The sequence below is a fragment of the Ischnura elegans genome, chromosome 1, assembly GCF_921293095.1.
Source record: "Ischnura elegans chromosome 1, ioIscEleg1.1, whole genome shotgun sequence".
NCBI classification, from domain to species: domain Eukaryota; kingdom Metazoa; phylum Arthropoda; class Insecta; order Odonata; family Coenagrionidae; genus Ischnura; species Ischnura elegans.
The window spans coordinates 131026395-131042668 of NC_060246.1; positions in this window are offsets into that span (position 1 = coordinate 131026395).

The window sequence follows — 16274 nt, forward strand, 5'->3', positions numbered from 1 at the left end:
TTGTGTTTTCCCCCACATATTTCATCAAAAACAAAAGCTGATGAGCATAATATATACCAAGGTATGAAGGTAGCATACGGTCTCTCTTTGATCAGAAGGTTACAAATGAGTCGACCTGATGTCATGAGACAAGGGTTATGGTGATAATCGAAGTGGTGTACACCCATGATTACTTGGGTATGGTTATGAGAGCTCTCGTGAACAATAAGTTCACAATAAACATTGGTAAAAAGAGAATGGTTGCAACATTCACAAGGTCAACGAAAACAACAATGGTACCAATACGGGGACTAAATAGCCCCGATACACAAAATAATTAAGCCGGCAAACGGAACACCAAAATACACAAAAAAAGGTACCATATAGATCTACTTGATGTGCACGATTTGGATTCCTCTGATTTTGTGATGCATTTTTGGGGAACTTCGTGTTTTTGGCGAAATTGTGTTGTAGGATGTTGTGCACTGACCCGCTCTATTACAGGATATCGAAGAAGAGAGAAGAAAGCGATAAGAGCTCGAAGAAAGAAAAAAAAGCGACATGCGTGCGAACCTTGCGATTTATTTAATGCGTCGCGTGATTCTGCGAAAAGGCCTTTTGATCGGGCGAGCGACAAAAGGCTGCGTGTGATTCGTGTGTCCTCCAAATTAAGGAGGAGAAGAAAGAAGACTCCAAGACAAGAGGACCACACGAAGAAGAAAGCGAGTGAATAAAAATTAGTTTTGGGCCATTAGGGCTGTGATCATTGCGTCGAGTAAGGCTAGGATTTTTAGCTTGCGTTAATTTTAGTTTCTTTTTGTGTCGAACCGAGGTTTGGCATTCGCCGAATACCATTGCAGTACACGGGGATAAAACTGTTTCACTTGGATGGAAAAGTGGTAATTTCCTCCTCGTGTCGAGGTGACTTCCCGTGTATGGTGGTGGGGCGTATGCTATTCCTTGGGGGAAGGGTCATTTATTTTCCTTGTATGTACTCTCTCCCTCTCTCCCCAGGGTCTAGGTCATCAGAACTTCACGTGAAGAGGACCCCAGCTTCAAAACTAGGTTAGCTTTTGGGCCTTTAGGGCTGTGATCATTGCGTCGAGTAAGGCTAGGATTTTTAGCTTGCGTTAATTTTAGTTTCTTTTTGTGTCGAACCGAGGTTTGGCATTCGCCGAATACCATTGCAGTACACGGGGATAAAACTGCGTCACCTGGATGGAAAAGTGGTAATTTCCTCCTCGTGTCATGGTGACTTTCCGTGTATTTTGGTGGGGCGTATGCTATTCCTTGGGGCAAGGGTCATTATTTTTTATATGTACTAACCCGCTCTCTCACTAGACTCAAGGCCTCCCGGTGGCCGAAGAAATGAAGTCATCCCTAAAGATAGCATCAGACACCTGATGAAGGAAGTGTGTGTCCGGAAATTCTCTCCACTGAATACGGTAATAACGAAGTTTTATAATATTTTTCAATTGTAGTTTTTAGTTTTGGCCATTTTGAATTTTTAATCGCACTACCGGGGTTATTCAGTTATCTTCAGCAATTCAATTACCGCGAATTCCCGCCTAGTTGTAATTTGGTCCAAATTGTTCTATGTCTTTTTAATGCGACCTTTTTCTATGTTCTTATCTTAGTTTAACTATATCTGATTCACCGTTAGAAGCGAAATTTGCATGCATGCATTCAGATGATATAAACTTATGCTCATAATTAGTTCAGAGCATCCAATTGCTTTCAGTTTATTTTTAATCAGTTCCAAATATTTAAATAAAATCTTTCTGTATCATAATAACTTTAATTAATTCTAAATTCACTATGCATATTGAATAATCTGCCATTTCGATTATATATATCTCATTTATATAAAATTATATAATTCACCTTTTTTCTGTTCTGTTTTTTATCTTTTCTTACAAACAAGTTTAGGATCTTTACTATGGTGAATATAACTCTTTGCTTCTCGTGATGCTTTTTTTATTTTTTAAGTTTCAGAATTTCCAAGTACTGCCTTAATCTGCCGTATCAATTCTTTGTATTTGTGATGTATTTCCATTTCGTTTTGATGATTTCAATTCTTTCCCTAAAAATTCTGAAAGTCCTTTTTCAAATAGAATGTTTTGAATTTGTGTGAATACGTTCAATTTGTTATGAAGCTACTGAAATAATTTACTTTTCCTCACGCCAGACAGAATATGAATTTTGCCTCTCGGTGTTCTTATTTGTTATTTTTTTATAAATTGTACGTTGAATAATATTTGTTATTCAAATCGATTCTAAAGATATACCTTAATTCATAAGTAAAATGGAGTTTTTCAAACATTGGCCATTATTAGGGGTCCTCTCTGTTTTAACAATTGATTTTGTAAACACTTTTCTGAGTACATTTACCCTCTTGCATTTGAAATCGATTTGCTGCAGTACTTGTAAATCGTCGAGAGAATTTAATCTCTGAACTTTAATCTCTCTTCAGGCGCAAGTCATCTCGGACGATGTGGACAGGATGGTGGTGGAAAGGCGATCCAATCCTGATGCTGGCGGTGCACTGACCAAGCCAAACGGTAAGAAAATCATTTCGTTTCGTCTTTTCTATTGGCCCTTTCACTATTTAAAAAGTGTGTTGTAATTATAAAAAAGGAACGGGTTCTGTTCCATTAGGATTAAATTCGATTTTATTATTTTTCTTAGAAGTTAGATCTGGTAAATCGCGGTTGTGACATTGGTTTATTAATTGGAGACTTCCACCAAAATATATAGTTTTATCGTTTTATTAGTGCTTAGCGACGTTAGGAAATCAAGGAAATAATAATATTTTAACAAGGATACTAATTATTCTTTTAATATCTCCAGTCATTGTACAATGTACATGGTCATTTGTGGTTATCGTCTATTTTACTATTTTTAATTCAGTCAGTGTCAATATCCGAAATCCTATTTACCACAAGCTTCGTAGTACTACTGCCATCTGAATCATTTCCCGCTAATAAGGAGCATTGGACGATGAGAAATACGAAATTCACCAAACAGCAAAATTACTACCTATTGAATTTCCATGTTTAGCGATTGCTAGCTTTCAAATAATGCTAGCCAAATTTTCTGCAAGCTTCAATTTTTTCTTGAAATTTTCAGTTCGTTTTTCGCAAAACTTTTAAATTATTTTTCCCAAAAACACTTTCGCACCTGATTTTATAGCCATAATTCTCTCGTTATCGATTGAAAATTATAGTGAATTATAGTTAAGTCAGGAGGGTACTTTCTCAGCATCATTAAAATTAAAAGTAATAGAGCTGTATTAGCCACAGATTCATTTGAATGACATTTGATCTACTTCCTTGACGTTAAATCCGTTGGTCAAAAATCACACCGCTTCTTTCATTTTTTCATCATAATTATCGTCATGTGTTATCAATCCGATTATTGGTATGACGCAGCTTCATACTTCGCTACCTCACCTGCTAGCCTTTTGATGTTTAAGTATAACTTCTCTTTTGCATTTTTAATGGCTTGTCCAGTGTATTTTTTCTCTGGGCCGTCCCTTACCCTCCTTTTTGTCCACCTATTCTTCAACGATCGTCTTCATTCGGACACCATTCCTAATGATGTGCCGATTAAATAGTTTCGTCTTCTCCTTACAGTTTCCAAAAGACATTTACTTCCAACTTCTCTTAGCACGTCCTCATTGTGCTCGGTGAATCCACTTGATCTGCTTCATTCCACGGTGGGCTACTTTTCGAATTATTCCCATTTTGAATTCTCTGCTGTTATGGCGTCGACGACATGCTATCTGGCGGAAACAAACTCCAAATGTAGTATCTGATTAAATACTTCCTTACTTGCTTGTATTCTATGCTGCTTTCCTTCTACTGCTCCTGTCGACGCCCATGTCTCGCCCTCATAAACGAATATGCTACTTAGCCATTATCTCTAGCCATTCTTCTATTATTATTGGATGACGTTAGGCTCTTGGTCCTAAAATCTTCAGGCATCTCTCCTCCTTTCTTTTTTGGAGTAATGTAGTTCTTGTCGAAATCATTTGAAATATCCTCAGACGAACACATTTTTTTTTGTAAATCAGTATTCAATACTTCCCTCATACAGTTTTAATCTCCTATGCATAAATATCATCTACTCCTAATTCCTTATATTTTGCTGGCTTATATTCCTGCGTCAAATGTTTATATGTTGACTCCCATATCGAACTTTTATGTGACACCTACCTTGAAGATCGTTCATAAATTATATGTACTTACTTTCCCTTTCCATGGAGTGTACTGCTGGTTAAAATAAATGACTAATCGTTGACAAATCATCATCATCATCATTAGTCAACAATCCTAAGATTGGTTTGACTTAGCTCGCCATTCCTCTCTCCTATCTGCTTACCTTTTCATAGCGACGTATTTCTTCTCTTTTACATCCTTTAAACACTGTTCTATGTAACTCATTCGGGGTCGTCCCTTGCCCATCTTCCCTTCCACCTGTCTTTTTAAGATTGTCTTCCTCAGGCCATCATGCTTCAAAATGTGGCCTACTAAGTTGTCCCGCCTTCTGCTTTAGGGTTTTAGTAGACTTCTCTTTTCTCCACTACTCTTAGCACTTCCTCGGTGCTTAAACGGTAAATCCATTTTATATTTTCTTCATTCTTTTGTAGCACCACATTTCGAATGCTTCCACTCTTGACTTCTCTGCTGCTGTCAACGCTAAAGCCTCGCTTCCATACAGGAACATACTCCGGATGTAACACCTGATGAAATGTTTTCTTACTTCTATGATTGTATTCTCAGCTGTAAGAAGATTCTTCTTTTTGTAGAAGGCTCTCTTCGCCTAAGCTATTCTACTGACTATAGGGTAGTTTCCTTCATCAAAGAAAGCGAAAGGCATTGATAACGATTCGTTACCAAAACATTTTGGTCGTCTTGACATTAAGGGAGGAATAAAAGTTACTGATAGGTTGGCCGATATTTAGTGCTCGTACATTGCAATACGATGTTCGGAGCACGGCGGAAGCGGCGGGGAACAGGAGGAGGAGTCGAGGGTCTTGCGAAGGCGCAGACCAATGTACAGGTCAAGGAGAGGACTCCCCCTTCAATCGAATCTCGTGTATTTATAGGAAGTACGGGGGTCGAAAGAGCGAATAGATTTCAGAGAAGGGATGCAAAAGAGAGGGATGATAGCGCTGGTGGAAGGGATGATCTCACAAGTAGTCCCCTTAATGCTCTCTATCCACCCTTTTGCGACATATATCAGTGTATTCATAACATTCAAATTATTTGGTTTTAGAAATCCCAGTTCAGACGAATGGCGATGGTCAATTTTAACCTAATATGAAAAAGGCCAGATTGGCGCCCTTGCGATATCACTCCACGTGACGTCCCACGGACCTAGATTCTGTACGAGTAGTCAGGAGTTTACATAGTCTGAGATAACCAATGCTTACATGTGGAAAAGAGTTCAGGGAAACATCCCTTAATAGTGACCTATTTAAATTGCCTATGGTCGGAGAGTTTCCTTCGTTTGATAGGGATCCATATATATTTTCTTCGCATGTGATTTTTAAATTGCGTTTTGGCAACCACTAATTTGTTTTCCGTGCAAAATTCCAGGAGCCTCTTTTCTCTTTCATTTCGATTTCCCAATCCATATTTTCCGGTCATTCTTCCATCCTGACATTCGCCGACGACAGTGTTCTAATCACCCAAAACAATAAGGTTTTCTTCTCCCCTTACTTGTTTGATTACTTCCTTGATATCATCGCAGACGCCTTTAACTTCTGAATCCTCTAAGTCTGTCGTAGGCATATAAACATGTACCACTATGGTATCTACCGTATTAGTCTTTAACTTTACCATAACTTTCCTTTCATTCTACTGTAGGAAGCTTTTCACACGCATTCCGGCGCTCTTTCTGAGCCTTATCCCAACCCCAGCATTACCGTTTAAAGATCCTGTGTGTATAATCCCATAGCTTCCACTCCAAAAGTCTCCCTCCTCAGCCCACTGCATTTCGCTGATTCCTAGAACTCTGATATTCAATCTTTCCATTTCCACCTTAAGGGTTTCTAGCTTACCGCAAGTCCTAAGTGATCTCACGTTCCATGTGCCTATCCTCATAACTTTACCACAATTGGCCGATGTACCCTCTCGAGTAGTCCCCGCCCGGAGATCCGAATGGGGGACTGGTTTAACTCCGGAATTTTTTAGAAGAGAGAATTCCATCATGTCAGATAATTTAAATTTGGAGTAGGTGCAACTGCTCGGGATAATAATGTTGTGGTTTCCCCCTTACCTTCCACATCACAGTACTGCAGCCGTTAAAGTAAATGTTACCACGCCTGAAGTGAAATAAGTGTCGCGGTAATGACCACCGTGGTCTCCACCTTCGCTCATATGAAGAAGAGCTGCTGCCCTATCCCCCAGGTGATGTGAGGCATAATTGTAGGCGGCCTCCCGTCGCCAAGTCACGGCAATTTCACAGGTTTAACGTATCATTTAGTTGGTATATGTTACCCAGGGATAGACCCATACCTCCTTGGATTGCCGCCGCTTTTTGTCCACGACTGCTTATTCGACAAGGAAACTCGCTTTTATCTCAGCTTCTATATGTAGAGCGTTTAGAGGTTGACCCACCATCCGCAATCCAGTGGACGCACTCGGTGGCTTAAAGCTCAGTCACGAGCGTAGACAAATAACGATGATTATTGCGATCAACTGTACGTTTCGATAAGCTTATTTTACAAAGGCATTCGCTAGAGTCACACATTCATGAGTAAGGATAAGGCTTGCCCCGGTTTCAAATGCGCTTTAGTCGGGAGAACAAAGTACTTGCTCTGCTTAGTAATTTCTATGTCCTGTCGGCAAATTCTGAATCAGGAATTGAGTATTTGTACGAGCTAAAAATATTTTTTCCGGGTATGCTTCGCTAAAACGTTTAATAGTTTAAATCTTGTTTGTCAACGCATAATTTCTTCGCATGTGATTCTTAAACAATGCGTTTTCAACCACTTAATCGTTTTCTGTGCAGAATTCTGGGAGTATTTCTCCTTTTTCTTTTCGATTTATTGATCCATATTACCCCGTTACTCTTCCTTCCTGGCCATCTCCGGAAATTAAAATCTCATGAAAGAGAAAGACTTTCTTACCCTCTTACCAGTTTTATTTCTTCCGCGATATCCCTGTTTACACATTCGACTAATTCTCTTTCATAGTCTACGTAGGTATGTGAACTTGTTCCGCTACGGTATCTAATGGTTTAGTTTCTATCTTCACCATAAGTATCCTCTCATTGTAATGCATGAAACTTCGAAACCACATTTCGGCACTCGTTTCCAGCATTTTATAAGGTCAGCCATTGCCTGTGTCTGTAAACAGCTTTTAATTGCATATCAACAGTCTCCATCTTCAGGCAACTTCCTCCAGCTCTTAAGTTTTTGTTAAAGTCATAGTGGAACTAATAAATGACGGAAGGCACAGCTTATAACTTAACGAAATTAGTGAATTCACATGAAATACATTGCTAACATAGTTGGGGATGTATTTTAACTGACGATTTGAAAGAGATCGCTCTTTGGGCATTTATGAACAATGACAAAAGAACTGCGACATCACAACAAATAAAAATCAACTCTGCGTACTATATTATACAATTCTCATACGTTCGTTTGATCTTTCGCGTTATTATTCAACATTCTTAGTACTTCGAGGTCGTTTTCCCGCTCAGAGATCAATTGTTCTTGCATAACTTTTTTCAATTCAATTTCAATTATCAGTTTTTCTGTAGTTATCCATTCCAATGTCTTTCTTGGGAATATGATATTATCCATTCTATTGGCATGTCCGAACCAGATAAGCCGTTTTCTTTCTACATCGTCCACTTCCATTCCAAATGGACCTCAAAATTGTGGCATCGGGGATCGCTAGTCATCTGTTTTTATTTCCTTCCAATCCTTTTCGGCCTATCTCGCAGCATTGGATGAAAGTTTAGCCACTTTTCCTGACCATGAAATTAAAGCATTATGGTTACGTGAAATTGTATCATTAACATTGCATAATTATATCCTAATTTAAAGGGGTATAGCGCCTATGTTCACAAATAATTTCACCCAGTTCTTTAGACCTCTTGTCTGTTTTGCTTTTCTTCCGGAGTATGATAAAATTTTAATTTTAAACAATAGAAATACTTCATAAGGGCCTAAAGCTCAGCAATGAAACGAAATAAGCATTCTTCAATTCTGACGTATGCAGTTATTGATGAAATGATATCTTGTAAGTTAAATCCTTTACATTATTTTCAATTAATTTCAACTAGGCTACTACGAGAAACATTTTTTTATGTCTAACGAAGACCTATCTTATTGTTGAGTACTATATCAATCGTTGTTCTTTTCATAGGGGGAGTACGGCAGCTTGATTTCATCGAGGTAGAGACAGCAGCTTTAGGAATAACATTGACGTGGACTGCGGGTACATCGACTTACAAGGAGACTTTGCCTAACTGATGTCAAGAAAGAAGATGAAACCTTTTTTATTTGAAAGTAGACACTTAGATAGGAATACAGTTGAAGGGTTTTGTCCAAATACGCCCGGGTTTGAGAGAAAAAAGCATTTAAAAATTGGAAAATATGGTCACGTTGAATTTAATTTTGAAAATTTCGCCTATTGTTCAAAAGCGATTTGGCCGAGTGGTATCGTACCGCGCTTCTGATGTGAAAGTTCAGGGTTCGAGACTCGGTGAGAGTAAATTTTTTCCAGTCTACCACCTCCTCCATTTTTTGTAATCCGTTCCATCCCCTTCTTATTTGTTCATTTAGGACGTTTTACATTTTTTTTACTTGACTGTTGTTTGAGAATAAGCCCTAAACTGACATTTTTGTCGCTACCTAACCCTTACTTCGAATTATTCTTTCCGTGCCAAGATTCATGAAAGCAGGAGTTATAAAACTGTGGTGCTGGCTTCGAAGTGAAGGGAACTCATTTCCAAAGCAAAAGATTTTAAGCATATTGTCGCCGGATAGTTTCCCCGGTTACATACGGGAGAAAGATATAAAATAAGGGGGAATGAAACTCGACAAGCTTGAAATGATCGACAGATGGGTATACGATCACTTTGTCGAACCCAGGAACAGCAATGAGCCGCTGATGACTCGGACTTTACAAGAATATGCTATTTATGCGTGATTTCAGCACATATCTCCAGGATTTGAATTCCCTGCTGGTGCTTCATGGGTTGCATCTTTTAAGAAGAGACACCGAATCGTGCAACGTAAATTAACAAAATACGTATCAGCGGGCGAGCAAGCGTGTGCTGAAGAAATATTGCAATCGGCAATGACGTTTCAGAAGAAAACAAAAAGCTCAATCTCCAAATGTAATAGATTTCGTAATTAATTCAGATCAGACCGGGTGTCCGTAGAGGTGGATATAAAGAGAACGCGATCAAGAAAGGGAGAATATTGTTCAGGTTGCTCTTGGGAGCGTGATCAATGTAATACATTCATATACAGCGCAGGAAAGCTGCTTCCTAAAGTTTTCATTGTGCTTATCAGAACCTGGAGGTGATTTTGGTCCGCAAGTGAGCGAAGAAACTGGAGAGTGAATTTTTAAATATTTCTGTTGTGTATTGTAAATCTGGAAAACTTACGACTGGGTTGTATTTCAAATTTTTTAAATAAGGTTCTCTGGCCATGTGTTAAAAACAATACATTTTTATTGCTTATTGATTTGTGGGGGACAAAAAAATAGTGCCATTTATGATGAACTATTTATCGACGAGGAAGGAGAACCGATATACAGCGTAAAAACTATACCACCGAAGTGCACATCCGTAAGCCAACTGTGCGATGTACATTTTTACAGGCAAGTAAAGCAGTTTATTGCACGAAACCAGAACTGCACCTTACTCCTTCAAGGGAAAAAAGAGATATTCTCTCATGAGGATGGAATAAAAATCCATTCAATCGTGCATCATCTGTTGTCCTAACCAGCATTCAATGATATGCTTAGGTATGCATGATATGCCTCGAAGTTAGTAGAGAATTGAATTGTTTAAAAAAGTTAAGGGGAATATGTTTCCTTGAAGATATAAAGAAACACAATGGCGAATGCTCAGGTAGCAGTTTTATAGAAAGAGCATGGTGCTTTTCATTTAATTGCTTTTCTTGTTTTATTACAATTATCATCCAAATTACTGTAAAGAGGCGAAGTAATAAATAAATAATGAAAAATTGGAGAAGGCAGTGGCAATTGCAGATTATTCAATTTTATATATTTGTGCTTTATATTATGGAGGTATTTCCTCCAATTCATGGTCCTTTATGCGACAGAGATTTCTCGTGGGCATAAGATCTAATGCAAGCAAGAGAAAACCGAATAATATCGTGCCACGGGAAAAAGCAAAAGAAGTGTAGGAAAATGGGAGTCTGGCGAGGCCATTAAAAAAGAAAAGGGAAGGGACGAGCCGACAAGCCAAACTAAAAACAGTACGATCATATGGACATCGACCTCAAAGGGTTCTGGCCATGAACCAATTTTAAGTTGGCCAAGTAGTATATTCCAGGTAATTAAAAGTTCACAAGTAACGACAATTCGTTCCCCTGCTTACACAGCTTGTTTAAAATCTCTAGGCATCTAAATACGCGGAAATAAGGACTCTGACAATGAGAGGAGAGTAAGTTTGTGGGAGGAAAGCATACCTCGCACATCGATCGGTTAGGGCAAGAGGAGTAGGGAATAATGGTCGGCAGGGTGCCAAAAAATGGCTTTATGGAGACTTACTATTCCAACGAAAAATATAGATGGTACTTCAACCTCCTATCCAGGTTACTATGTGTTGAAAAAACTTCGTTCTAATCGTCTAGCCCTTCAACTATTCAGGTGTTGAGGACAAAATTTCTTTCTTCCTTTCCAAAATCCTATTATACACAAACATTTTAGCCTTTTAACTTTGAACTCAATATCTCCGGTAAATCGAATTCGCTTGAATAGGTTCTTGGCAACAAAACACATGCGGCAAAAGTTATTCAGCAAAATAAATTAAGTTATAAGGGCATTTCCTGACGATTACCAAGGTAAAAAAATATATTACAGGAGAGCAACAACAGTCAGAAGAGCAATAGCGACGTTTAGCACTTGGAATACTCCAAATTGATCATACAGGTAGACGAGCGAAAATTGTTGTATATTCTAAATACTACAACAGCAGGAACCGGGGAAATATGTTTAAAATCTTTTGCTTTGGAAATGAGTTCCCTTCACTTCGAAGCCAGCACCACAGTTTTACCACTCCTGCTTTCATGAATCTTGGCACGGAAAGAATAATTCGAAGTAAGGGTTAGCTAGCGACAAAAATGTCAGTTTAGGGCTTATTCTCAAACAACAGTCAAGTAAAAAAATGTAAAACGTCCTAAATGAACAAATTAGAAGAGGATGGAACGGATTACAAAAAATGGAGGAGGTGGTAGACTGGAAAAAATTTACTCTCACCGAGTCTCGAACCCTGGACTTTCACATCAGAAGCGCAGTACGATACCACTCGGCCAAATCACTTTTAAACAATAAGAGAAATTTTTAAAATTAAATTCAACATGACCATATTTTTCAATTTTTAAATGATTTTTTCTCTTAAACCCAGGCGTATTTGGACAAAACCCTTCAACTGTATTCCTATCTAAGTGTCTACTTTCAAATAAAAAAGGTTTCATCTTCTTTCTTGACATCAGTTAGGCAAAGTCTCCTTGTTAGTGCAGTGAGTGAACCAGGAACTCCGCAAAGGAACAGCATATACATATAGTGTGAGCTCTGAAGAGCTGAAGCCTCAAGAGAGAAGACACAAGAGGAACTATTTGAAGACTCAAGACATGAAGAATGGCGGCCTGTACTGTGAAGAGCTTGATTTTATTTTTTTGTCTATTTCAAATGTAAATGCCATGTTGTAAGAAAATGTGATTTGGTGTGATTGAGAGTGGTTATGTAATTTAGAATGAATGAGAGTGTGCGATTTAGTGTGAGTGAGGATACGTATTTTTGTGTGAGTGGTAGTGCGTATGTTATTTAGTGTGAATGAGAGCATATTATTTTGCGTGAATGAGGGTATTAATTTAGTTTGAATGGGAGTGGTATGTAATTTAGTGTGAATGGAAATGTCATTTAGCATGAATGAGGTTATGTAATTTAGTGTGAGTGAGGATAATTTATTTCACGTTTATTAGGTTATGCTATTCTGCGTGAATAATGGTATATATATTTAGTGTGAATGAGAATGGCTACGTGATTTAGGCCGTTTTCCAATCCACGTAGTATGCACTCATTCCCTTGATCCCTTTCTTCCTTGCACCCTGTTCCCTTACTAATGCTCTACTGGCGCCATAAAGTGTGAACGGAAATAATGCGAACTATTGGCAGTAACGAAATGTGACGCACGGGGTAGTGTTAGAATATCTGGTGGTTGATTTAAGAATCAATTTCACCTTTATAATTATATTTTTACATGCGAAGAGCAAGAATTCACAATGCCGATATAATATAACGTAGAAGAGCTCACATAATAAACACAAAATTACTTAAAACTCCAGTTCAAGATTTCTGAGTTTTCCATTGCCGCCATTTTGACGTCCACTTCCTACGAGGGGAAGGGAGCGAGGGAGCATCCCCGTTCCCTAGTTCACTTAAGCCGTGTCCCAACTCGTTAGCCATTAGGCATCATGTATTTAGCCAGCCAGATTCTGGGCAGCCAACCACAAGGGAGCATGAATTGGGACATCCTTACGCAGGTGCTGCCATCTACTGGGCACTAGGCCAATGCAAAACAAGAGATAATCGGAATGATTTGAACAAATGAGAACAAAACCCACCCTAAATTGTTAAAATATGATGTGTCAAGTGATTTTGAGTATTAAATGTCAGAGAAGAGTATTTAATCATAATTTTAGTATCTTAGACAAACTTTTTGTAATAGTAAAGTAGGGGTATACTTTCAAATTCGTATTTTTAGTTCCGTATGGTTTTGTGAAAGAGGTTTTAGCCAAGTTTGTGGCGAAATGTTAGCGTAATTTTAATTGGTTTTTAATACTTCAATCGTCTCTCAACCAAGTACTTTTTCGAATTCCTTATATTAAAAAAATTTAATTTCTAGTTTTTTTATTATTAAGAACAGGTCTATTTCGTCTATTCAAACGGTTACCGTCTGACTTGGGAATTATTTTCAAAATTTATTTAAAGTATGGTTTACGCACATAAATCAGGTTTCGTTATCACATCTTATAATCACTATTGATTTTAAATGATGTTACTTATTCCGATTCCAATTTCGGGACTTTGTCCAATAACATATAATAATAATTGTTTATTCTTACGGGTGTTAACGTAATGTACAAAAAGTGTTAAATAGGAATTTAGACAGTGTTACATAATTAAGCATTATTTAACACGTTAAAAAAGTAAACGGTAGCAAAAGATGGCATGTGATCGGTATAAAAAGTTATAAAATAACATATACATATATATGAAGCATACAAACATTAATTATGGCATTAAAATTAACGCCGCCTTCTTATTAACTAATTTCTCCGTAATTCTTACACTTCCATTTACGCAATTTCATTATTATAAACAAAATAAAAATTAATAATTATTCGAACAAGTCTCAAAATATCAACACTACTTGCAAACAAGTACTATCCCTTGTTGACAGCCATGATGCCCTTTCTCCTGAAGACGCTTTGCACGCTTTGAATCATGGGAAAAGTCGGGCGAAGGATGCACTCCTTGATGCCTAAATCTGGCGGCCGCGTTAGCTGCCTAAGGCCGTGTTCCAATCCACCGTAAATGCGCTCTTGCGCTCTTACCCGCACTTTTGGATCGTCACATTTCGGAAGTGACGTCACGTAGTGCGATTCCAATCCGCTCTACGTTCTGCTCTGAAGAGCGCATAGTCGAAGAGCACGAGAGGGCGCATGGATCCACCCTTATTCGCTCTTCAGCCCTTCGTCTACCGCCGTTGAGGTGGAATTTTCGTGGATTCGGATGGGATTTGATTCGGAGCAATGATTCGGTTCTCTAAATCGTTTATAAGGAATCGAGTGAATATCGAATCCGAATGAATCTTGAATAGATGCGAATTTAAGGGTGTCCAGCGACCGGGAAAGTCGGGAATTATGCATGAATTTTTTATCCAACCCGGGACTGTAGAAACGTTTATATCAAATTCATTTCACGGATAATTTTTCCAGTTCAACGCCCATTATCTGGTTAAAATGTAATTGTTGTAGATTTAGGTGCAATAGCTAAGAAGAGTTTTTTCAGCCGCAACGAAACGTGCAATATCAGACGAGACAACAGAACCGAAATATACTAATATATGTACTCTATCTGAATGAATGTAAATATCTAACTATGAACTCAAGTAAGACTCAAAAGAATGCCAGGTGACGTCGACATCTAGTTACGAGTTTGAAGCAGCTCGTCAGGCTTGCTTTGAATAATGTCAATGCTAACAAACGGATTTCTTTTCCTTGTAAATATATTAATATGATATAACATGAAATCACTTCAATGGTTTAAAAATCATGTAAGAGATTCGGGTGTATTAAAATTCGAATATATCGCAGTAATCACGTAAGATTAATCTGGGAATTTGTAAAATTTCCCTGGAGAAGCTGGAATTATGCATGAAGTTTTCTGCTTTGGCTGGATGCCCTAAATCTGCCGTATTTCAAATATTATGACGGGTACCTATTTACAGTGATAATTTTTCATTTTAACGACATCTTTAATAATTTGTTTTCAGATATAAAAACCACTTAAATTTGTCTGAATGTACGAACACTACATGGTTGCCTACACGAAATTAGTAGCCTACAATTGATAAATCTCGCCTATGCCGTATTTTATTCGTTTTAACTTCTGCAATTCCATTTATAAGTTACATGTAAGCATATATATAAGTACATATGTTTATAAGGCATTAAATTATTGCAACACTCACTCCATAACAACAACAACATTGCACTATTTTCTTACCCTCCAAATTTGTTACTCAACTTTTTTCAGTTTCGAAATCTGCCACTTGACAGTGATGGCACTACTTGCAATAAGAGCAGGAAAGAGCGAAAGAGCCGTTTAGAGCGTAAGAGCGCAAGAGCGTAGAGTGCACCCTAAATTCCCTCCCTTATGCCCCGTTCACACTACGTCCTTTTTACGCCGGTTAGCCCCGACCATGGTTACAAAACGAGGTGTGAACGCAAGTTCCCGTTAACCGTGGTTGGGATTCTGACCACCGTTTTCCGACCATGGTTGGCGGTAGTTCATGCGTGTGTGAACGCAAGTTGGTTAAAAGCTGGTTAGAAAAAGAAGAAGGCGAAGCAGCAACGAAGTGGGATAGAGGAAAGAAAACAGAAAATAAAGCATTCGAAGAGAAGACGGCCGTTATTGTTGAATTATATTCGTCAGAATTAATTCTAAGGAAAGTGTTATTGATTCATTCCGTAATGTGTTGTATAGTATGAGATTTTAAACCTGATTTAAGTTATGCGATATACTTTTATAGTTCGTAGTGAATTAGCTATTAGCTCGTATTGTATTGTTACGGACAGATTGAATAATCTTTATTAATATTTTGCTAGAATTAAGTAAAATGTGCGAAACTACCATAATAAAAATCCGAAGGTCACAATGATTTTAATGTTTTGGTAAGAGTTCTTTGTCCCAGTTTGAAAAAGATCACTCATGTTCATCCTTGAACAAAAGTTCTTCCCATATCAATATAAAGTATCAGGCTAACGGCTAGTCAGATGTAACGATAGAAAATAAATTTAGAAACGTCGGGTGATACCACATATCGCAAAAAATACCACGTTCTCTCTCTTATTTCATAAGTTAAATTTCAACAATCGTCACATTTCTGCAAGTTATTCGTCCACATTTGAAGAAGAGGTAAAAGAGTTTTAATTCACGGTATAGCATCAGATTGGATCATGTCCTTTGTCAAAATCAGAAAAAAATAATAGCTAAGAATGTAATGCATCGAAAAGTGTATCTCCATCCCAAATCACAAGTGTCTCAAATTGAGGCTCAAGTCTTAAGATTAGGTCCTCGATTTTCTTCACCTACATCAATGATTTGTCAACACATCCGAATCAAGGGCAAGTAGTAGTATGTGTTGTTGATATCAACCTAATTATCACTAATATTCGCTTTTATTCGTATTAAATAGAGCAGTAGAAGAATGCAAGCCACACTATGGATGAAATGATTAGTTGGACGAACACATTTGAATTACCTTCTACGTAGCAAGGAACAATGATT